This window comes from Muntiacus reevesi, chromosome 1 (assembly GCF_963930625.1).
Source record: "Muntiacus reevesi chromosome 1, mMunRee1.1, whole genome shotgun sequence".
NCBI lineage: Eukaryota > Metazoa > Chordata > Mammalia > Artiodactyla > Cervidae > Muntiacus > Muntiacus reevesi.
The window spans coordinates 13,835,841-13,842,923 of record NC_089249.1 but is presented as its reverse complement, the minus strand read 5'-3'; the positions used below and the strand labels follow the sequence as shown (position 1 = coordinate 13,842,923).

The 7,083-nt window shown below is 42.1% G+C and overlaps 1 non-coding gene and 1 pseudogene across 1 annotated transcript; one reads left to right on the top strand and one right to left on the bottom strand.

Annotated features, from left to right (window-relative positions):
* Positions 1 to 4,576: 4,576 nt before the first annotated feature.
* On the bottom strand, positions 4,577 to 5,272 carry LOC136159201 (large ribosomal subunit protein uL6 pseudogene; annotated as a pseudogene).
* A 317-nt stretch (positions 5,273 to 5,589) lies between these two features.
* Positions 5,590 to 5,661, top strand: TRNAA-UGC (transfer RNA alanine (anticodon UGC)). Its single transcript has one exon. It is a non-coding gene; the product is annotated as a tRNA-Ala (tRNA).
* The last annotated feature ends 1,422 nt before the right edge of the window (positions 5,662 to 7,083 follow it).

Genomic DNA, 7,083 nt, shown 5'->3' with positions numbered 1-7,083 from the left:
CACCTTTCTGACGCTCAAATCTTCTCTGTTCACACCTTCAGTGGCTCTCTAGGAACCTCCAAATAAGGTCCAAAGTCCTCAATTGTACTGACTTGGCAAGGGCCACCCTTGTTAAATCTAGATATCCACATACTCTGTACCCTACTTAACCAGAAAACACAGCTGGAGAAAACAAAGAAATTAAAAGTAATTTCACTTTCAAGACAAGGCCACTAATCTCAATGTGTCTCCAAAGCTGCCCAGCAGTCCTTTGTATCACTGATATATTTGTTTTCCCAATTTCCAGAGTGACTCTTTCATACCAAACCTCTAACACACTGTTAACAAAGGAAAATAAAGAGCATTACTCAAGTTGGGGCCCAGGTTACGCCACCCCAAAATGTGCCTCAACACTGATTTTTTTTTTAACTAATTACTTAAGAAATGACCCCAGGATTTCCCTGGTGGTCCAGTGGTTAAGAATTTGCCTATCAATGCAAGGGACATGGGTTCAGTCCTTGATCTGGGAAAATCCCACATGCTTTGGGGCAACTAAGCTCATGAGCTGCAACTACTGAAGCCCATGCGCCCTTAAGCCTGTGCTCTGCAACAAGAGAAACCACTGCAAGAAGAAACCCACGCACCACAGAGTAGCCCCCGCCCACTGCAACTAGAGAAAGCCCGTGCAGAGCAAAGAAGACACAGCACGGCAAAAATAAAGAAGTGGCCCCCGTGCAAGGAGGACACTTTGACTCTCCTTTCTGTCTCTCTGAGAGCAAGAAGCAAGTCACTCCTGCACCTGCAGGCAGAAGGACACCCTTATCACCAAAGATAGGGAATGTGGGGCCAGGACGCCTATAGAAGCAAACCCGTTTGGGCATCACCGACTCATGGACATGAGTTTGAGCAAGTTTCAAGAGTTGGTGATGGACAGGGAGGCCTGGTGTCCTGCAGTCCATGGGGTCACAAAGACTCGGACATGACTGAGCGACTGAACTGAACTGAACTGAATATACCCCAAGCCCACACTCTGTTTGTATTTGCCACTAATTGGGCACCGAGAACCTCAGTTTCTTTGTCCTATCAGTTCCTCACAAATGTACGGTTTCTTTGTCTAAAAAATATAAAAGCTGCCTCCTTTGGCCACTTCATGGATCCCATTTCTATGGGTGCTCCATGGACATGAATTAAAATTTGTTTCTTTTTCTCCTGTTAATCTGTCTTGTGTCAATTTTATTATTAGTCCAGCCACAAGGACTCAAGAGAGTCAGACTGGGAAATTTCCCTTTCCTCAACACTCAACACCCAGTTCTGTAAGGGTTAAGTTGCAACCCAAATCAACTGCCCACAAACGTGAGAGGACTTCAGGATGGAAGCAGGATGAAGCATTCTATGCTTTGAATAAACAGGTCCTTAAACAGATAGAGGCATGTCTCAGGAAGAATTTCAATGACCCCAGATTTTTGCATCTTCCCATACTCATTATGCTGAGACACCTGTCCTTTGTGATTAGCAGTAATCTTTTATCAAGATGTATGCTTGACTTCCTGGGTTTCTCTGGTGGCTCCCGCCTACAATGCAGGAGACCTGGGTTCAGTTCCTGGATTGGGAAGATCCCCTGGAAAAGGGCATGGCAACCCACTCCTGTCTTCTTGCCTGGAGAATCCCATGGACAGAGGAACTTGGCAGGCTACAATCCATGGGGTCGCAAAGAGTCGGACATGACTGAGCGACTAAGCATACACACACATGCTTGACTTCCTAGCCGAAAGGAAAAAAAAAAAACCATCATGAGCACTGTCTCTGGGCTATAGTCCTCAGTAAGATCCTGAATAAAACTTAATAAACTCCAACTCTTGTGTTTTTCTTTAAGTCAACAACACCTACACTTTGCCATTGTTTCATGACCTGCTTTTTACTTTAAGAAAATAGTATAACCAGAAAGAACCCCCACCTATTTCCAACACAACCACCAAGCTGGCATATTCCCTGCCTTCATCCTTGTTTTAATGAAGGCCAACCTCTCCACTTGTGTTCAGATTTTCATGTTTTCTTGACTTCTCAATCTTCGATAATTTCACTCCTCAAATTAGTTTTCTTCTCTGGCATCACCAGCTTTTTGTTCCCACCTGATCATTCCCATCATCACACAAACACACTGTAGTTTCCCATTTTTAAAAATCTCCCATGACCCCATATGCCCAATCCCTGTAGTTACCAGCCTAACTTCACTGCTTCCCTCACAGGAGGGGAAAAAATTAACAACTTTTTGGAAAGAATTCTTTGTACCCTGAGAATAAAGTAGGGTAGAGAGGTCAGGAAAGATCTAAATATTCAGCACTCGGGCAGAGACCAGAATGAAATGAAGGAGCAAGACTTAAGAGGGAAATCTTTCTAAGCAGAGGAAACAGGGTACACTAAACTCCTAAATGGGGAGACTGCCTGATTTGCCTGCGGATCTGCAAAGGAACCAGTGTGTCTAAAACTCAATGTGTGAGGGAGAAAGTGGTAGGGAGGGAGGTCAGAGAAATAGCCAGGGGTCGGATCCCAAAGGCCATAGTCAGGACTTTGGATTTCATTCTTAATGTGATAAGAAGCCAAAGTGTCACAACAGAGGAGAGAGAAATGATCTAATTTGCACCCTTACAGGATTGCTCTGCTGTGTGGAGAATAGACTAAGATAGAGGCTCAAGAATGGAGGAACGCAGGCCAGTCAGGAAATTGTGGTGCTACAAGCTGAGATGACAAAGGTTTGCATTAGTGAGGTGAGACTATGTTATCTGAAGATAATGCTAATTAGTTTTACAAATGGATGGAATGAGGAATGTAAAAGAAAGAAAAAAAAATCAATGATGACTCCAGGGTTTTGACCTCGACTGGTAGATGTGGGTACTCCTTAATTAAAAGCAGGGACGCTCAGGAGGAGGAGAAAAGATGGGCGAGATGGAAAGCAACAGTTCTGGACAAATCCATGGTGTGGTTTGAGACCTGCTGCTATTCACATAGAGAGTTCTGAGTAGGCACTTGGTACGCAAATCTGGAATTCAAGGGAGAAGTCAGGGTTAAAAATAAAAAGTGGAAGTCAAATATAAAAGATATTTAATGCCATGGATATAGAATTGTATATAATGTCAGGTTCTCCAGAGAAACAAAAGCAAGAGACAGAGAGAGATGTATTTGGCTCACAGGATGTCGGGGCTGGCAAGTCTGAAACCTATAGAAGAGGCTAGCAGGCTGGAAACTCCAGCAGTCTTAATGTTGCAGTCTTGAGCATGAAGGCCCAATTTTTTTCCTCTGCAGGAGACCTCAATCTTTTCTTGGAGGGTCTTCAGCTGATTATAGGAAGCTTTCTTACTTTATGGAGAGTAATCTGCTTTACTCAAAGTCTACTGATTTTGATGTCAATCATGTCAAAAAAAAAAAAAACACCTTCACAGCAACATCTAGACTGGTATCAGTCTGATCAAACAACTGGGTACCATAAAATCAGCCATCATGGGACTACATGAAATTACCCAGTAAGTTAATATATTTGGAAAAATGAAGACAGTCCAGGACTGAGCCCTGGCAAAGTGCAAAGGAGACGTGTCCAGCAAAGGAGGCCGAGAAGGAGCTGGAGGGCGGTGAAGGAAAACCAAGAGAATGTGGTAAATCAAAAGCCAAGGAAGACATGCTCCAAAAAGGAGGAAGATCAGTTATATCAGGTGTTGCTAAGAAATCCTGCAAGACAAGCATTGAGTCAGCAAAGTCACCGCTGACTTCATTGAAAATGATAAGGATGTGTGAGGGAGGAGGAAAGCCTAAGCAGAGGAGGTTCAACAAGAAACAGAAAAAAACAAAAGAGGACATGGAGGTAACGCATGTGTACTCTGTCATGCTCTGCAACCCCATGAACTGCAGCCCACACCAGGCTCCTTTGTCTGTGGGATTTCCCAGGCAAGAGTACTGAAGTGGATTGCCATTTTCTCCTCCAGGAGATCTTCCTGACCCAGGAATTGAACCTGAGTCACCTGCATCTCCTACACAGACAGGCACGTTCTTTACCACTTGAGCTACCTGGAGGTAATAAGTATAGCCAATTCTTTCAAGGAGTTTTGTTGTAAAAACAGAAGAAGGAAAAAAAATGGGAAAGTGGCTAAAGGGGGATGTAGGAAGGTTTTTTTGGGTTTGTTTTGTCTAAGAAGCAAATTATTATAGCATATTTTTTGCTGAAGAAATAATCTAGGGAAATTTGGTGATTTCCAAAGAGGAAAGTAGCAAGATGAGGTCTGTAAATTACAGAGGTAAAGTCCTTTTGAATATACCTCCATTATGCAGCACAGACTTAAGTCAAATCTGGGTTCTGTCACTGATTAGAGTCAAGTTACTAAGGCTCTCAGTTTTCTCACCCTTTTTCTACAGGGTTTTCTGTGGTCCTTCTACCTCTTTAGAGAGTCACCCAAATCTCTCCATCTCTATGCCCTAGCCATTAGCCTTTTTTTTCAATCTCTCCCCCCCCCCCAAATCAAAAGAGCTTTTATTGCATCTTTAAATATCACAAATAAGTCGGAAAAACCATCTGGCATCTTGCTGTTTCTATAGCCAGACCACTCAGATCTTATTCGTCAGCTTGCTGAACTGTTCCTTTTCAGAAACATAGATCCCATTCAAAAATTTTCTGATATCCTTGTTTGTTTAAAATAATACTAATTTTTTTTTTACTGTGCTGGGTCTTAGTTGAGACATGGGGGTATCTAGTTCCATGACAGGGATCAAACCCAGGCCCCCTATATTGGGAGCAGGGATTCCTAGCCACTAGACCACCAGGGAAGTCCCTAATATCCTTGCTTTTACCTATTATCATTTGCTGAATGCTTTGAAACAAGCTTAGTGTTGTTTTCTTCAAGAATCAACTCATCTTTCTGGGCTCGAGATACTGAACAAGCAACACCTTGTTTCATCTGAACCCCAAGGGGATGTATTTTTAACCTTCCCAAATTTGGACTTCAACATGAGAAACATTCTTGACATAGATGGAGAAGCGAGCACACACAGACCTCATCATGTAACAGAAGTCCAGTGTTACACACTTGATCATGTTCCGTACATGATTACAAATAGTGCAAACAGTCGCCAATTCTTTTCTACTTCCCCACCATCTATCAACCTGGAGCCCCTTTTTCTTTCCAGGGAGACTGAGCTCTACATTGATGTGATTGAAGTCCCTCCACAGGGTGCCTTTAGGACTCTTCACAATAACTGTGCATCCCTTCAAAGTAACATTGGCATTTTCTGGAATAGTCTGATTGCTGAGAATGGTTCATTCCCACAGTAGATGTAGCAAAGAAAGTTCAATCTTTTTAGTTAATCTAACTATAGGCTTTGCTAACTCACTCAACAAATCTCAGTTCAAACATGTCTTGCCAAATTGCCCTCTGAAATGCTCTGTCACCATGCACTCTTTCAGAGTTGCAGTTAAATTTTCATGTATGGATATTTGATCAATGTCAGCCTCCCCTCTGGAATAGCTTAGTTCAATAGAACTTTCTGTGATGATGCAAATATCCTGTATCAGCGCTGTCCAACTACCACATGTAGTTACTGAGCAGATAAAACACAGCTAGAGTACTTGGGGATGTAGCTCAGTGGCAGAGCGCATGCTTTGCATGAATGAGGTCCTGGGTTCAATTCCCGGCATCTCCATTTGACTTCTCCCTGTTTAATGCTCAGAAAATATGACAAGTATAGATGTGAGTTTTAAATTTCATTTATTTTTAATTAATTTAAATCTAAATAGCCACATATGGCAGAGATTATTTATGTCCCCCACAGTCTTCCCAGTACTTAATTCAGTGCCCACACTTAGTAACTGCTCAACAAATATTTGTTGAATGATTTCCCTGGTGGTCCAGTGGCCAAAACTCAGTTCTCCCAGTGCAGGGGGCCCACATGCTGCAACTAAAGATCCCATGTGCCCAACTAAGATCCAGTGCAGTCAAATAAAAAAATTAATATTTAAAAATAATTATTTGTTGAAAGATTCAATCTGTACAATAGGGATATGACTAGTTAACTTGTAGATTCAATCTTTTTCTAAGAGGAAAAGGGGAGGGGGGAGTCTGTACATGACAGGGTCAGCTATCAAAGATTCTCAGTCCTCCTATAAAGGTGAATTTGACCTTCGAAAATTTGATCAACCCCAGAGGGTGGCTGGGATAGTAAATAAGAACATATGGGGTGATCTGGATAAAATAACACCTGCAATATGCCTAGGAAGTGTACCTGGAACATGTGGTGGCCCATCAACTTCACAGAGGGCAAGTGAATGAAGGTGTAGGGAAATTGAAGAAGACTTCACAAAGCAGGTGATATTTGAATCATACCTGGAGGAATAATAAAGGTGGTAGGAATGGGAGTGGGATGAAGCCCTGAGAGGTTTTCAGTGCTTACCATGTACCAGGCATAGACTTGGGTTTTTATATGGCTAATTTAATCCTCACAATAATCTGATGAATGAGATACCATTATCTTTCCCATTTTACAGACAACTGAAAAAACTGAGGCATAGAGACGAAAATCATCTTCCCATGGTCACCTCGCTAATGAATGGCAGAGCTGAGGCTGATACCTAGCCCTTGGCTCTTACCATGATGCTCTTCTGTCTCATGAACTGAATTTTTCTTCGTAGAGGGAATCACGTATAAAGACACAGTAGTAGAAAAGAAATGGCGTGTTTTTGCGTGAGATGCAGAAATGTAAGGGAAGATGAAACAAAAAATAAATGCTAGGGTCAGTCTGGGGTTCCCAAGGCAGTTCAGTATTATGGCTCTGCCTCCTACATTCTCAGTTAATCCTCACAATAATCCAAGTATTACACCATATTACAAAATAAGAAACAGAAATTCCAGGAAGTTAAGAATCTTGCTAAAGGTCACAAAGCAGTTGTGCTGAAGTTGGGATATAAATCTAGGTGTGCCTATTTCTAAGTCTACTGTTTGTCTTACTATTCAGTAATGTATCGTGAGGTATGGGCTGAAAAAGAGGCAAAAGGAACATGCTCTGGGGACAAAAGAAAGGATGAGTTTTCTGACAAGAATCAGGTCAGAATTCATCCATGAAAGATCT